The sequence below is a fragment of the Megascapheus bottae genome, chromosome 11 (genome assembly GCF_031878675.1).
Source record: "Megascapheus bottae isolate mThoBot1 chromosome 11, mThoBot2.hap1, whole genome shotgun sequence".
NCBI lineage: Eukaryota > Metazoa > Chordata > Mammalia > Rodentia > Geomyidae > Megascapheus > Megascapheus bottae.
The window spans coordinates 24745226-24763480 of NC_143519.1; positions in this window are offsets into that span (position 1 = coordinate 24745226).

An 18255-nucleotide genomic window follows, 5' to 3' on the forward strand; every position below is an offset into this window, starting at 1 on the left:
TAAGAAATTATCCTAAAGCAACAAACTGATAGTGAAGTTGCAGTGCCCAAGATCATTCTGTCCTGCATTAATAGTATTCAATGGACTTTAAAATAGAGCCTTTTCAGATCTACTGTTGGTTCCACTTATAAACAGAGCTAACAACCTGCTACAAAAAGAAGGCCAACGGCCTGGAGTTTGGTCTAGTGGTAGAGTGCTTGCCTAGCATGCCCAAAGACATGGGTTCAATTCCTCGGTACCACATACATAGAAAAAAGCCAGAAGTGGTGCTGAGGCCCAAGTGGTAGAGCTCTAGACTTGAGAAAGTCCAAGGACAGTGCTCAGGCCCTGAGCTCAAGCCCAGGACTGGCAAAAAAAATTTTTTTTTAATTTTTTAAAGAGGCCAAGGGGCTGGGAGTGTGGCCTAGTGGTAGAGTGTTTGCCCAGCATGCACAAAGCCCTGGGTTCTATTGCTTAGTACCACATACACAGAAAAAGCTGGAAATGGTGCCGTGGCTCAAGTAGTAAAGAACTAGCCTTGAGAAAGCTCCAAGACAATGCCTAGATCCTGAGTTCAAGCCTTGGGTCTAGCAAAAAAAAAAAAAAAAAGAAAAGAAAAAAGAAAAGAAAGGACAAAGAAGGCTAATATTTTTTAAAAATCTAAAAAAAGAAAAACAGGAATATGAATATGTCAGATATCATACTTTGATAAGTTCTTCATCTTTGTGCTAGAGAACAAATGATTTTCTTTAAAGCATATGTTAAGGAAGTAGGTATAATTAAGATATGTACACTACATAGCTCAGAAACTCAAAGGACACATTTTTTCTCATTTGTAAATGAATAGATCTTAAATATAAATATATATGCAAATGCATACAAAGTCATATGCAAATGACCAGTTACTAAAATATAATACAAGCAAGCAGGAAATCCTATGGTATAACCACATTGAACATTAACAGTTCAACAAAATATATATCAGAATATTAAAACAAATCTTGACTTTGGGGTGGAGGCTAATGGGAAGGAAGTGGACAGATAGAAAGGTGAAGATGGGCAATGTGTATACATCAATGGAACTAGGAAGACGAGACTGGTGAGAAAAGGGAGAAAGAAAAAGTGAGGAGACAATAGAAGAGGTGAATCTGATCAGAATATGCCATACACATAAATGAGTGTTTAACTGATGCTCACTTGCACCACTATTTGAAAGCATCAATGAATTATTTCTTAAAATCCTAAGGGAAAATAAATGCAAGCTTTGTAAGTTGTTGGATTTTTTTCATATCAAATATATGAATCCATTGATCCTATAACTCCAATCCTAGCAATTTATCTCAAAGAACTAATAAGAAAAGCATGAAAAACATATATATATATATATACACACAGGTATTTATAGATACTGATTTGTGTGTTTCAGTAAAAACTTCAGAAGCAGGTGAGATGCATATCAAAAGAGTATTATTGCAGTAGAAGATGGGGCATTCATCATTTGCATTAAGAGGATTATAAAGATCTTTTATGCCTACATAAAAATGCAGTCTCAATGTAAGAAAGAAAATGCATGCTATGAAACATCATGTCTCATTAGGCCCAGATTGGGATGAGAGTTGTACATTTTTAGCTATTAGATGTTTACACATTCAGAAAAGTCAAGAACAGACAGAAAGGTTTTACTACAGAGGAAGGAAGAGGGATATTTTCCCAATTCTTTGTTTTTACATGCATTCTCTGCTATCACAATTTGTCATTTGGAAATAAAAATTCTTCTAGATTATAGCACATGACAATGAAGGCCTCAATCGTTGCTCCAAGATTGCATTTAGGTAGCTACAGCATGATATTTGCAAGTGTTATCTCATTTGTTTAGGTCATGTTGTTAATGACGTCTCCACTGAAGTCTTGCTTCCTGTGTGAGTGAACTCCACACAGAGAACAACTTGATGTTTTTATGTAATATTTCTTCTCCCAACAAACCAGGCTTTCATATCTACCTGAGTTGCATGAAAGGAGACAGATGCTTTCTTGGGCTGTTGCAAAGCAGAGAAAGTGGAAAAAACAACACAGATCATGTGAGCCCAGCTGCATCACTTTCACGTGCAAGGACTGGCTCTTTTGTGACTGTCTGAAAAGTTGACCTTTGCTTCTTCCAGATCACATATCTCAGGTTTAAAGTCAAATCAAAGCAAAACTGCACTAGGCAAGAAATCCTTTTTCCTGAGAGCTCTCCTTTCATTTGACCTGTTTTTACCCATTTTCTGGACTTCATAATACTTTATCATTCTTCCCGATTTCATTCTGCTAACAAATAATCTCCAGAAATAAGAGGGCAACCTACACAACTTCAAAATTATAACTTAATTTTTTTCAGGTATGGTAAAGAGCAGTAACAGTTTGAGGCTTATAATGCCATCTTATTTTTTTTTTCTGGTCTGCAGTTCTATCTCTAACTTTGGAGCAAGCAGAGCCTGTAATATTCTTTTGCAATTGGTCTGATGTAGAACCTGCCATATAAGTCTTGAGCTTCATTCCCATCTGAATATGTCACTGTTGATTTACAACCAGAATCACAGGAGGCATTTCAACAGTTCGTTGGCTTGTTTATTTAGAAATATGGAAGAGTTGGGGTTCTACATTCCAGCACATCATCATAAATGATGTACTAAGTTAAACCCTAAACAAATCATTTTAGAATTCTGGAAAGCACATCTAGCATGTAGCAACAATGTAAGGAGCAACCAACTTTTCCAGCATTTCTCATGAAGCTTTTGCAATGCATCCTGGCTCTTTTTGTTAGCAATCATTTAATTTTTGTATTTGTTTCATGGATGGTAGTTTCTACTTTTAAAGTAGTTAGATTACCAGTCTTGTAAACTACATTTATACTTTCTATATAGTTATATAGAATGGCATATGTGCCTATCTTTTAAGATTTAAATTTCTAATAACCAAGAAAAAATAAATAGCATCTCAGAAATTAATGGCTTTGCATTTACCCAGGATATGTTAGAAATCTAGAGGCTGGCTCACACTAGTAATCCTAGCTACTCGGGAGTCTGAGATATGAGGATCGTGGTTCAAACACAGCCCAGGCAGAAAAATCCCTGAGATTCATATCCAGAAGTGGAGCTGGGGCTCAAGTGGTAGAGCACTAGCCTTGAAAACAAAGAGCCATGGGTCAGTGCCAAGGCCCAGAGTTCAAGCCCCAGAACCAGAGAAAAAACTCCTGGGGAATATGGAATAAACATAGGAAATAAATAGAAGTGTTCTCAAGAATGTCTTTTTTTTATTTTTTATTGTAATTAATAGAAGGGTTACATTATATTCACCAGACAGAAGGTGTATTACTTCACAAACATTGATACCCTTTCTCATGACATGGTCCCCATTTCCCTCACCCCTCCCCCCGCTCTTTTTGATTTTCCCCCTTCCCTATCCAATTTCAAATAACCAATTAAGCACATATAAAATATATCAGATAACAAGGTGAGATATTGTAACAATATGATATAACCAAGGGATAGCAAAAGAGATGAACGATAACATAGTACACTAAGTACAACAGTCACTCATTATATGGTTTTTGTTTCCTTATCCTGGAGGTCCTTACATTTAGTATCTTACTATTTGGCCTAATGTCTCTAGATTTTGTTCTATTATAAATCTCTGCTAGGAAAGCCCAAGGTTTCTACTGATTATGACAAATGAGGGAGACTATTGGGCCTATGAAGAATGTCTTCTTATAGGCTCATAGTTATGTCAGTAATTAACATGAAACCATAAATTTCCATAGCAAATTATTGTAGAGCTTTAAATGTTGGAAGGAAACTAATTGCCAGCCAATCACAATTATTTTTTTGTTTTGTTTTATTTAATTATTTTTTGTGATACCAACAATTGAACCAGAGACTGGTGCTTACTAGAAAAATGTTCTATCACTTGAGCGACTGCTAGTCCAGTATTTATTTAATGATTGAATGATTCTGATTGAACACTCACTAGTGTTTGTTTTTTATTTGTGCATGGCTTTATAGTACTTTTATTACAAAGTTTGCACACAAACTTAGTAATTCAATGTAGTCCTTAAGTAATTTCCTTTTCTTTTCTATCATAATTAATTTTTTAAACTTTTCTTCCTGTCAATGTTGTTTCTTCTAGCCAGAGAAGACTTTAATCAAGTAGGGACATGCAGTCTAGTCTCTGACACAATTCTAGTTGATTTAAACCTGTGATCTCCAAGAACTGCTTTTCTTTTTTCTTCTCCCCCTCAGAACTTAGCAAATGATAATCAAGTGTTTTATTATTGAACTATCTCTTCAGGCCCCAAATCCTCTAATTTTAAGTGCTTGAAAACTCCATAGATTTTCATTTTTATTGTGCCTCTTGATATACATTTATCTTGGAAGTCAAAGCACTATCCTGTTTAATCCTGGTCACCCAACCAAGACACATGCTAAGGCTTACTGAGGACTGAATACTGCCCAGCTCCCATTACAATGGGTGCAGGAAATGCCCTCAACTCCTTTCCTTGTGTTTCACCCTAGTTGGGAATATACATACCGATATGGATAAAGCTGAATCAAGTAACTCTTAATTATGCTATCGCTTGTTTCTTGGATATTATGTAATCGCTTGTTTCTTGGATATGATACTGTGCCCAAATCAATATAGTATTATAGAAAGCAAGTTTATTATCTCTTTTAGCTAAATTGTCTCCAAAGCAAGGTATTGATAAAAAACTTTTATTACATGAAGATATCTGATATCTACATTTGACTATCTTTTTCTTCTAAATTTTATAGAAGCTAAAAAAATGCATGTATTATACCCTCCCATTCCACTCATACCTGTTAATCACTTACTCATTCACATTTTGTCCAATTTGTGTTAAACATTAACTAAATTACTTTATATGAGAAAATCTGAGTGTTAGGTATCTTTAATATATGTTTATATTATAGCAAGCAGAGCTTAGTTATGGTATCCTCTTCCTAGTGCAGTATTAAGATGCTCTAATATAATACACAATATAATATACTCTTTGTCTCTTAGCTATGCTAAGGATTGAAACCAGGGTCTTTCACATGCCAGACAAGTAAATGCTTTACCACTTCAGCTATGCTTGTAGTATTTTTGCTTTAGAAAGACTTTCAGTGATCTCTTTATTGAGGTTAACCTCAAATCACAGTTCTACCTTTGCCTTCCAAGTAGCTGGGGATATATAAGGATACATCACCATGACTTTCCTAACACACAATATTTTTGATACTTCACAGGGGTTTCCACATCTATATTTCAAGATACTAAAGTGTTTAAGATTCACAGCTCGTATAAACAGCCATCACACATATCTACCTGGTAACCATAAGGAAAAAGGTTCATATGTTTGACATCTTTAAAATCTCTACTTACATAGGACAAGTAGAACATATACATTATTAGCACCTAAACCCACTGAAGTGAAATAAAAAGGATTTTTTTAAAGCATGATATACACCAAAGAAAATGGTAAAGACTTACCAACAGAACAGAGATTTCAAACTTGGGAAAGATTCAAAGACTTTGAAAGATTTAGTGTAGCTTAGAATGCCAAGTGCCAACAGAGATTGCCTGGAAATCCTGACAGGATGTGAGGATTCATGAATAAGGTTTGGGAGGAACTCTTAGCAATTTCTGAAAGAAAAAAAAAAGGTATGAGGAGAGGTTGGATATAGGGACTATCCTAGTCCTAGAAAGCCCTTGTAACTTATGTTCCTGTAATAGTAAAAGATACCACACACATAAGCACCAGCATGTGGAATAAAGATGAAAGGTGTTAAAATGAAGATAAAGAGATAATTACAAATCTTTATTCAATACCATAAGACCACGCTATTCCCACCTGTATCAGCACTTACACATATACCTCCCAGAAGAAGTATTGGAGGAGACTATCTACCTTATAAAAAAAAAATCTATGGTCCCGAGAGATGACATCTAGGTGCTGACTTTTCAGAAAGAGAGAGGTGCTCAAAACAACAACAACAACAACAACAAAAGGTCCCCAAAACAATACTCATGAAAGGCAATTCTAATGCCTCAGAGTTTTCAATCAAAATGTTCAAGACCATTCCTTTAAGTACAAAGTGTTTAAAGTCATCAGAAATTTGAAGAAAGCATCCACTTTCAGAGAAGGCAGAGACTCAGTAAACAAATGATCTGACAGTTTTCAGCTCCTGGGGCGTAGCCAAAGGAACCTAGAGGATGCCAGACTACAGTGTGGGGAGAATAAGGCTAAAATTATTCTTCCTCATGATTTAAAGGGAGATAATGTATCTACTAAATATTTTGGGACCGGGAGTTTGGCCTAGTGGTAGAGTGCTTACCTTGCACACAGGAAGACTGGGTTTGATTCCTCCGTACCACATACATAGAAAATGTGGAAGTGGTCCTATGGCTCAAGTGGTAGAGCTCTAGCCTTGAGAAAGCCCAAGGATAGTGCTCAGGTCCTGAGGTCAAGCCCCATGACTGACAAAAAAAATTACAAAATTTAGGGAAAAGATTATGCAGACCATGATTTCATTTTTATGGAAAAGTAAAAATACAATTGATACAATTTAAAAGCTTATGTAAAAAGATGAAGTGAATTGATTTTTTTGGTCATTTCCATGTATTGTTCTGTACTTCATAGAATTAGTCCTGGGTAAAATAGTGACACTGCAATTGGTATACTTAAGCCACATTAGAAACTATCACTCTCTTTGTAAAATATATTGGCCCATGCTCCTTTCTCCCAAATTTCAGCTAGGATTCTGTTCTGGCCAGTTCAATGATAAATGTACCAAAAATTGCATTATATTTCTTCCTAAACCAATTTCATTGCTATTTTAATACTATAATTAAAGTATTTATTAGACATTATATACAGAGTCATTTCAGTAAAACTACATGTGAATATTTTAAAGGTGAGGATAAAGATGAATTGCTTAAACTAATGCTATCTAATTATTTATAATTAAAATACTAGTTTAGCATGAAACTAATATAATCTAGTAGGGTCTACATGTATTGCTTTGTAAGTTTTCTTTATTTTTCATTCAATTTTTAAAAACAGAAACAAAATATATGACTAGATTATGCCCATGTTTTATGTAAGAAAAAAATATGGAATTGGGAACAGAGGATCCTTTCCCAAGGAAAGGCCTTAATTTACATCAAACAATCAGAGGGAATAGATAATTCTTTTTTTCATATATTTTATTGTAATTAATAGAAGTGTTACATTATATTCACCAGATAGAAGGTACATTACTTCACATACATTGATACCCTTCCTCATGTCTTGGTCCCCATTTCCCTCCCTCACCCCTGCCCCCATCTTGTTTTCTTCCCTTCCCTATTTGTCTTCAAATAACCAAATACACATACATACAATATATCAGATAACCAGGTGAAATACTATAATAATATGAGATAACCAAAGGACAGCAAAAGAGATGAGAGATAACATAGTACATTAAGTACTACAATCACTCATTATATGGCTTTTGTTTCTATATCCTGGAGGGAATACATAATTCCATGGCTGAAATGAAAGTATTAGAAAGTATTTTTAATTCCTTTCTATAACAAAATTTTACTAGGCTAATAAACCCACTTCTAGGCTAACCTCAATTAGATGAAAGGTTTTCAACTGACCATAAAAATTTTTCACTTACATATTTACTTCCCTTCCTGGAATGTTTGCTTCTGCATAGACTATGTGACGCACTGGTTCTGTTATTCTTTGTTCTCAATACCAGTTAAATACCTGGGCTCTTAATAGATATTTCTCTCCTAAAATCTTCCAGTGAGTCCCTTGAATTAATATTATGATGCCAATGTCTTCTTGATTTATACATTCAAAATATCTCATGAAACTTTAATTAAACTACACATATGCAGATTGACCTATTTAACTTCTGGGGGGGGGAGAAAGAAAGAAAGGAGAGAGGGAGGGAAGAAATGAAGGAAGGAAGGGAGGGAAGGAGGGAGGGAAAAAGTGAAAGGGAGAGAGAAGGAATAAAAAAATGAAAAACATGAAGAGATTTATGTGATTCTTCCACTTGAAGTAAATTCATTAATTTCAGTAGCCTATGCCACCACAACCCCAACCAAAACCATCATGCCTGGCTCCTCAAGCTGACAGACACTAACATATTGAGGCAGCAATCACAGTAAGTCAACTCAATTGTCGAAAACATGGGACTATCAAGGACCCAGAGGAAGTGCTGTGACTCAAAGCTAAATGTGGAGTTCAGAAATACCACTGGAGAGTTCAGACGGTCCTGAAGTTAAGCAGTATTACAGATTAAGTCATAATTTTATTTTAAATTATGATTTGGGTAACAGTCTGTTCAAAATTTCCAAATGTCCCAGAGCACAAGGAAGGTCACTTTTTGCTCCTTGTCATTTCTTATGATCATAGATGTAACACCAGGTTTGACTTCCCTACTATGGAGATTGAGTCTCACAGACATTTCTGGCCTGGCACAACAATCCTCAGCCTACTGAATGACAAGTACACACCTCTATACCCACATGTAAATTGAGGCTCCGGAACTGCCTGGGCTAGCATTTCGGTCCCATCCTCTCATGCCCAGACTCATAAGGAACTTAAGATACCCGAGGTGAGCTACCAGTGCTTAAATCCGGTTGATATTCCATACCACAGCTAACCAAGAGATGAATGGGGCTGGTTTGAATGATGAACATTTCTGAGTAACTCTTGGACCATTTCTGTGTTCAACACAGTAATTAAGAAAAATGTATCAATTACTGAGTCAGTATGTTATAGAACCATGGATTTTTTTTTTTGCCAGTTCTGGGCCTTGAACCCAGGGCCTGGGCACTGTCCTTGGACTTTCTCAATGGTAGAGCTCTACCACTTGAGCCACAGCACCATTTCTGGCTTTTCTTTATGTATGTGGTGCCAAGAAATTGAACCTGGGTTCTCGTGCATGCTAGGCAAGCACTCTACCCACTAGGCCAAACTCCTGGCCCTGGATTTGTATTTGTAAAGAATGTAATTTCTGCCACTACATGACAAATGTAAGCATAACCCCTCTACATGTTCCCCAACAATAAAACACAATTTTTAAAAAACAGTGTAATTTCTCTATAGTTTGAGCAAGATCTGAGTCAATTTATATTTAGGTTCAATAGCTATCAATTCAGGACATGAATGAAGTCTTTCTAAATTCACTGCAATGGTATAGTGAGAGCTTTTTTTTTTATTCTCTGATTTAGAATACCATAGTACTATGCTAAGGAACGATGTAAAAAAAAAAAAAACCAAAAAAAAAAAAAAACCTTTGACAGCATTTTTAACTTGTAACAAAAATCTGTCCTCTTCCATAAAATACTACCTGGCTTTGGACTTTTTGTCAAGAGCTATTAATGAATTTCATGTATATAATAAAAGTATGAAAAAAAGGTCAAATAAGCCAGATTCCTATCTCTTTTTGTTAGTTTTATTGTGTCTATTTTAGTATTAGTTACCTCAAATCTTTTTAAAACAGTCATTTGCAAACAATATAATATGTGTATATTTATTACATATAATACATATATAATAGCAATACTACTAAGAGTAGGCATTTAATATACATTATCTAACGTGATCTACAGATAATTCTAGTAAGTATCTACTATTTGTCATTTTGAAAATATGGAATCTTTTTAGTTAAGCAACTTGTCCAGGATTACAGGGGTGGTAGGAGGTGAATTCAAAGTTTTTAAAGCAAATCATACTTCTTATTCAGTGAAGCATGTGTGTATAGAAGACATTAAAATCCTTTTCCTTTCATTATTTCTTTGTGCAAAAATTATTTCGTTTTACAGAAGTTTATTTAACATTAGGGTGTTCTAGAATTGTTGGAGATGGCTAAAGATCAAGCTCAGGTATTAAATATTTTCCCATTAAAATGACACGTTTTTCATTAAAAAATAAATTTAAAAGGATTGAGTGGCCCTCAAAGTTAACCTAAGAAATTTAGATATTCTCAGGAAGGAAATTAAGGGTCCCTTCCTATAGTTCATAGAAGAAACATTTAACAGTGGAGAACAGAATCCAGTGACTTGAATACAAATGTGCTTTGCCATTATTCTTGTCCTGGAAACATATTTTTAATATGTTTGCTTATGTGATAAGATTGTAAGTTTCTTAAGTGTTGAGATTTCTTGAAATATTTCTATCTTGTCACAAAGCTTGGTGCGCTGTTATGTCAAACATGATTGTATTTAATGTGGTTAGATAGGATCTTTATCAGTCTTTATCATCCTTTCATAAAATCTTAGGAAAGACTTCTCATCTGTTATAGCAATTAGGCCACTGCAAAAATAACCAAATTAGAGTATAGTCATAATTTCTGGTCCCAGTGTAACATCAAACTCTGTTCTTTATTTTACTTTTTATTGTCTTCTATTCCTGTCCTAATCTATTTTTTGGTCAATCCTGGAGCTTGAACTCAGGGTCTGAGTACTGTCCTTGAGCTTTCTCAGGTTAGAACTCTACCACTTCAGCCACAGCACCACTTCCAGCTTTTTCTGTGTATGTGATACCGAGGAATAGAGCCTGGGTATTCATGTATGCTAGGCAAGCACTCTACCATTAGGTGAAACTCCAGGCCCCTCCATATACTTTTTAATACCATCCTTTGTCTGGATTCTTTCTCTTTTGTTATGCCATACTGGAACTTGAACTCAAGAACGTATACTCTTGTTTGGCTTTTTTCACTCAAAGTTGGCACTCTACCACTTGAAACACATCTCCACTTCCAGGACTTTACTAATTAATTGGAAATGAGTTTCTCAAATTTGTCTGTTCAGGCTGACTTCAAATTAGGATCCTCAGATGGCAGCCCCTCAGTTGCTAGAATTATAGGCATGAGCCACCTGTGCCCAGCCTGTTTCTGGATTCTAACAAGGGCTCCCATTACATGGAACACTGTTAAGCAAAAATATTTCTGATGATGCATATGATAGGAAAAGAGAACCTTGAAAGATTATCATTTGGGAATGATATATGATCTCTTTAATAATATACCACTCCAAACATATATTAGTAAAATTATTAGAATATTTGTGGGGGTTTTTGTTGTTTTTTGTTTTTTTTCTTCCAGTCCTGGATGTAAGCTCAGGACCTGAGCTCTGTCCTTGGACTTTCTCAAGGCTAGAGCTCTACCAATTGAGCCTCAGTACCACTTCTGGCTTTTTTCTATGTATGTGGTACTGACGAGTCAAACCCAGGTCTTCGTGTATGCTAGGCAAGCCCTCTACCACTAGACCAAACTCACTGCCCCAATTTATGAGTGTTTTTAAAAATAAATTTTTGATTGTCTGTGATTGTATTTTTCTTTCTACAGTTTTACACAATTGCCTATTCAATTACCAAAAGTTCAAATACTTAAAATATAAAATCACAGCATTCAAAAGCACTCATAGTTACAATATCATGTTACAGTTTCAGAGTCAGATTTCAAAGATAGAATAAAGACAAATTTCACAGAAAAATATATTTTTTGATTCTAATAACTGAAGTTTGAATGTTCATATTATTAATGTAAAAAATATGATCTCAGTGTTTTATAGGAAATGAAATGTACTGAACTTGTGAACAATCTGTTTTGAAAATTTTTATTGTCAGGATAATGTATAGAGGGGTTACAGTTACATTCATCAGGTAGTAGGTGCATTACTTCTCACACATTGATACCCTTCTCATATTTTTGTCCCCATTTCCCTCCCCCCACTCTCTTGAACTTGTGAACATTCTTAATATCAAAAATAGGATTGACTTCTATGAACTTAAGGTTAAAGGGTTGGGTTGTAGCTCAGTGGAATAATATTTGCTTAATAAGAGTAACTTACTGGGTTTAATTGTCAGTACCAAAAAATAAGAATATACAGTTAAATTGTTACCATTATATATAATGTATAATAGTAATAATACTAATTAAACTATATTCATATTGTATTAAAATACAGTATTATTCATATTGTATTAAAATACAATATTACTGACAATTTTTCTTTTTTTGTTGTTGGTCAGGGGTTTGAACTCTGGGCCTAGTTGCTGTCCCTGAGCCCTTCAACTCAAGCTAGCAATCTACCACTTGAACCACAGCACCACTTCCAGTTTAGTGATGGTTAATTAGAGATAAGAGTCTTATGAGTCTAGCACTGTGGCTCGTGCCTATAATCCTAGCTACTCAGGAGGCTGAGATCTGAGGATCAAGGTTCAATCCCAGCCCTGGCACAAAAGGACCTAAAACTCTTTTTTCCATATATTTTTATTGTAATTAATAAAAGTGTTACATTATATTCACCAGATAGAAGGTGCATTACTTCACAAACATTGATACCCTTCCTCATGTCATGGTCCCCATCTTGATTTCCCCCTTTCCCTATATGGTTTCAAATAACCAATTAAGCATATATAAAGTATATCAGATAACAAGGTGAAATATTGTAACAATATGAGATAACCAAGGGACAGCAAAAGAAATGAGACATAGCATAGTACATTACGGACAACAATCACTCATTATATGGCTTTTATATCCTGGAAAGGACCTGACACTCTTATTTCCATCTAACATCTAGAAAATGGGAAATGGGACTTGGCTCAAAGGTAGGGTGGGAGCCTTGAGCTGAAGAGCTCAGGGACAGTGCCCATGACCCACAATAAAAAAGACTCTCATGAATTTTTGTGCCTGGGCTGGCTTTGAACTGTGATCCTCATATCTCAGTCTCCTGAGTACCTAGGATTACAGGAGTGAGCCACCAGCAACCTGCTGTTTTTCATTCTTCTAGAAATTTTCCACTCTATATATTTTTTTGAAAATTCAGATAAAGTTATAAAAATGTCTAGCCAACATCTATCCTGAACATCATAACCCAGGATATTATAAGGACACCTGCTCAGCTATGTTCATCTCTGCACTATTCACAATAGCCAAGCAATGGAAACAATCCAGATGCCCTTCTGCAGATGAATGGACACAAAAAATGTGATGTGTATATATATATATACACAATGGAATTCTACATAGCCAACAGACAAAATAAAATAATGGCCTTTGCAGGGAAGTAGATGAATCTAGAGTGAATCATGTTGAGTGGGAAAAGTCAAGACCAAAGAAACAAAAGGCATATGGTATCCTTAATATGTGGATATTAGAACCAAACAATACAAGAGTGAAGACTCAATATTTGCATACCTGCTATGGACATGGTATCAGAAATATAAACACAATTACATAGATATAAAAATCTATGACTCTGGGGCCAGGAGTTTGGCCTAGTGGTTAAAGTGCTTGCCTAGCATGCATGAAGACCCGGGTTCGATTCCTCGGTTCCACATATAGAAAAAAGCTGGAAGTGGTGCTGAGGCTCAAGTGGTAGAGCTCTAGCCTTGATAAAGTCCAAGGACAGTGCTCAGGCCCTGAGCTCAAGCCCAGGACTAGCAAAAAAAAAAATCTATGACTCTATAGGCATAATGTTTCATTCCATAGATTAATATGCATCTATGACAAACTCTCAGCCTAATTTTAATTTCATTCTAAAATCTAAGTGCCAGTGATTGTATACAGAGATTCCCTTCTTGAATACTTGTTTGTTAAACACATCATTTGAAATAGGATGTAAAAAATCAATGTTAATAAATTCTTTAAATAAAATAAATAAATAAAAGGTCTAGCTGGATAACTAAGGAGGCTGAGATGTGAGGTTGAAGCCAGCCCAGGCTGGAAAGTCTGTGAGATTCTTTCTTTCTACTTGGAAGCCACAAGTAGAGTTGAAAAAAAAACCCAAAAACCTAAGGCAGACCACCCAGACCCTAAGATAAAGTCTCAATATCACACAAAACAATAAACAAACAAAATTATCTAGCAATGTATGATGGTGCCTAGGGGAAGCAGGAACACCAAAGTTCCAGACCAGCCAAAGATCAAAACAAATAAGAAGGGCTCAGTGTAAAATGTGTAAGGCTCTACATTTGATCCTCAATACTGAAACAATAAATAGTTTCATTCCATGACAAGTCAAAATTTATAAAACATTTATCAAAAGGATACTAGAAATTCACCATAGTTGTCTATGTTAGGGCACCTGAGTAGTCACAGCAGGAAATTACCTTTTCTATTTTTCATCGTAGTTTCAGGTGGTGACACAATTTCCTGAGACATTTAAGAGCTCATGTTACTATACAAGAGGAAAAAGTCAAATACGCATTTACCTGGTGGATTGGAAATTAATAGGCTGTCACTTAATCTGAGGACAGCAGAAGCCTCCTTCTACCACTTAGCCAGTAACCTTTGATTTCTAACCTGAAAAAGAAGGGCTATTGTATTTGCCTGTCTCATACTTCGTTCTGTGCATGACTTAGATAAAGTTGGAAAAGCAAAACAAAAGCACTAATTAGTACATTACTAGCAGAAAAGCAGGTGCCAAATGTTCAAATCCTTTTACAGACCAGCTTTAGATTCAAAACTTCTCTGGGTTTTGTTCTAATGCAAAGGATTAAATGAATTGTCAGTGGGCTACCTTGTATTTTCTATATTCCTATGCATAGTCAATTTGCTGCCTACGAGGAAAACAAACTGGGACTCACAACGCCAATTAATACCATAGCTCATTCAGTCTCATTCTAGAATCAACACTCTGCCTTTTTGCTGGTTGGAACATTAACAATGCAGTTCCCATCCTCTGGCTCAGTGGATAAAGAAAACTGATCATTTGTATAGATTACCCAATTTCCTGGAGGTGAAAGAGAACACAAAGAGTAGGGGATGATAAAGGAAAAGAAAAATACCAGAGTAGCCAGAGACAAATGGGCCACTCAAAAGTGGTTTCTGGAATATAGGGATTGGAAGCCTGAGAGAATTGTTTGAAACTAAATGAGTTCATTGTTTAATACTGCTTGGGAACATTTGAAAAATTCTTCACCTTTAGTTAGAATCCATGTTTTATAATGAAGGTAACTAGAGTTACACATTCATTCCAAAACACTTGAAATACAATTATTATAGTCTTGTTTAGAACATATAACAGCTATTGCAACAATTTTAATTTTAATGTATTCTAAACTAAAAAGGCAAAGAATGAATGAGTAATGAGAACAAATCAGGTTTTCTTTTTTTTTTTTTTACCAATCCTGGGGCTTGAACTCAGGGTCTGCACTCTATCTCCAATCATCTTTTGCCCAAAACTAATGCTCTACACTTGAACCCCACCTTTTTTGAGTGATTCACTGGCGATAAGAGTCTCACAGACTTTCTTGCCCTGGCTGGTTTCAAACCATGGTCCTCAGATCTCAGCCTCCAAAGTAGCTAGGATTACAGTCATGAGCCACCAGTGCCAGGCCAAAACATATTTTTGTTGACAATTATATCCATAGATTTTTTTTATCACAGTTGGATACAGTGGTATAAACTTGAAGTATAGGTAAATGAAATAATCATGATTAAGAATACAAAGCCCAGAACAAAAGGATGATACAACTATTTGATTCAGATGTCAGATTCATGCACTTGAATTTACAATCATCTCAGTGACCAAACCTGGATGCTGATAATGACTTATGAGAGTACCTACTGGGTAACTCTCCATTATAATGATAAAATCTCCACAAGCTAGAAGATTTTCTTTCTCTTACACCTTTGCTTCAAACTCTTCACCTTCCTGCCTATGGATGAGGTCTCATTCCTGAATGTCTGTCTCCATTGGCTTTTCAGTTTTATAAGTGTAACATAGAAAGCCTGGTCTTTTTTTCTGTCCATAAGATAGTCATGAAGTTATATGGCAGGGAAAGGAATTCAGTCCTCAATTTTATGTGGTCACCAGGGTTTATATGTCCATCTGGGTCTGAGTCTGTATTTGCTGAAACAGAATCAGACAACATATTTTAGAACATATTTTTCCTCTTAACTCTATACACTTGGGTAGGAAAACAAGTCACACAATCTGGTACTCACAAGCTAAGCTAGACATCTCACAGCCTTCTATCTCTGCCTTAGTCTAGTAAATCTCATGAGCAAAGATTCCAGTTGGACTGGAGGAATGAGTTACTGCTCCTATCATCCCAGATTTCATCACACAGAATTTCATTAACCTTTTCTGGTGCAATGAAGGCTCACAGTTTTTCTTCTTTCTCTTTTTTGTGGGGGATAATTCTATTCTGGGGTTTTTTTTGCATCTGTATTTTTTTTCTTTTTTTGTTATGATTAATAGAAGGGTTACATTATATTCTCCAGACAGAAGGTGCATTACTTCACATACATTGATACCCTTTCTCATGTCATGTCCCCATTTCCCTCCCCCCACCTCCACCCATCATCTTGTTCCCCCCTTCCCTTTACTACTTCAATAAACAAATAAATGTATATACAATATACCAGATAACAAGGTAAGATACTGGGCTTACAGTTTTTCTTACGAATACACTATGTTAGTTTCATTCAACACAATGCAGTTAGTGGTTTCATTCTACTCAGAGGACATATAATGTCAGCCTATATTCTAACTAGAAGAATTCCTATTCCTCTAACTAGATAAGCAAATAATTTCCTCTAACAAAAATGATGTCTGTGAAACAATACTTAGGATATTTACATATCCTAACATATAAACATATATCCAAACATATAAAGAAGAACCAAAAAGCATAGCACAGCTTTTGAGATGTTGACTTCCCAAATACAATAAAAAGTAAATGAGAAGTTAATTTTATGATCATTCCCTATCATTAGTATATACACTAATTAATTTTTGATAAGTTTCTAGGTTTGCAGAAAACCTTTCCAGAAAAGACTGGAGATTTCTTGAAATGTGCAACCATGGGAATAATTGTTATAATAGTGTTATATAGGATTTAATAATGAGAAACAGAGAAGCTATATTTTGAAAGGTCAAATTTTGAGTCATTATTAGAAAGCTGGTGACTGCAGGTAGACTCCTGTCCCAAAGACCTGCAGCCCAGAAAGTAGCTTACACAAAACTTTCAAAGGCAAAATCCGCATGTTTGGAGTGGGGATGCAAGTCCAATAAAAGTAAACTATATAGTGGAACACTCAGGTGTGCACAAAATTTTCCTTCTAGGGGAAAGCTCAGGGGTGAGCAAATCAAACCATTTAGGGAAATAATCAAGGGCCAGTATTCTCTGTACCAAAGCTTTCCTGGAGCTAAACAGCATGATGCATCTGCAAAGCAAAGAATGGCCTATCTCACCTCTTGACATTTTTGGAGCTGGGTGAAAAGCCCCCACAACCCAACAATGTGCCAACAGTAGAACAAGTCATTGTGACTTAGACCCTTATCCTTATTTCACAAGTGAGGAGTTGCTAGCAAGTTGCTCTACCACCTGAGTAGCTCCCAAATCCCAAGTATGCAGTGGTGTTGGTTAGATAGTCCACACAAACTCTGATGTCAGGGGGAAATCCTCCCACAGGCCACAAAGAAACCTGGGTCATGGTCCCATCTAGGTGGTGGTCAGATGCATTCACAAAACATATTCTTCGGTATGTGTTTAAATCTGAAATCTGCTTAAAGTTTAGAAACTAGTAGGTGAGACTTCTAAAAGAGTTAAATGATTTTAGAAAGAAAGGTTTTGTGATTGACCGACTTCCAAACCTAAGGGGAAAATGAGTTGCAAAGAATAATTTTATCATGGAATCTATAATTCATTTTTTTCTTTTTTCTTTTTTCTTTTATTTTTTATTGTCATGGTAATGTATAGAGGGGTTACAATTACATTCACCAGATAGTAGGTGCATTACTTCTCACACATCTTCTTGATCCAATCATAAGAATTCTTTTTCTTTTTTTTGTGGGTCATGCTGCTTGAACTCTGAGCCTGGGCACTGTCCCTGAGCTATTCAGCTCAAGGTGCCTGCCCTACCCCTTTAACCACAGCACCACTCCTGGTTTTCTGGTGGTGAATTGGAGAGAAGAATCTCACATACTTTAGTGTCCCGGCTGGCTTTGAACTGAGATCCTCAGATCTAAGCCTCCTGAGTAGCTAGGATTACAGGCATGAAATCACCAACGCCCAGCTTCTATAAGAATTCTTTGACCCAGCAATTCCACCACTTGGCATTTACCCAACCATCCAGGAACAAGGGCATACCAAATCCACTAGCACAACAATGTTCATTGCAGCACTATTCACCATAGCAAAGATATGGAACCAACCTAGATGTCCCTCAATTGATGAGTGGATCAACAAGTTGTGGTATTTGTACACAATGGAAT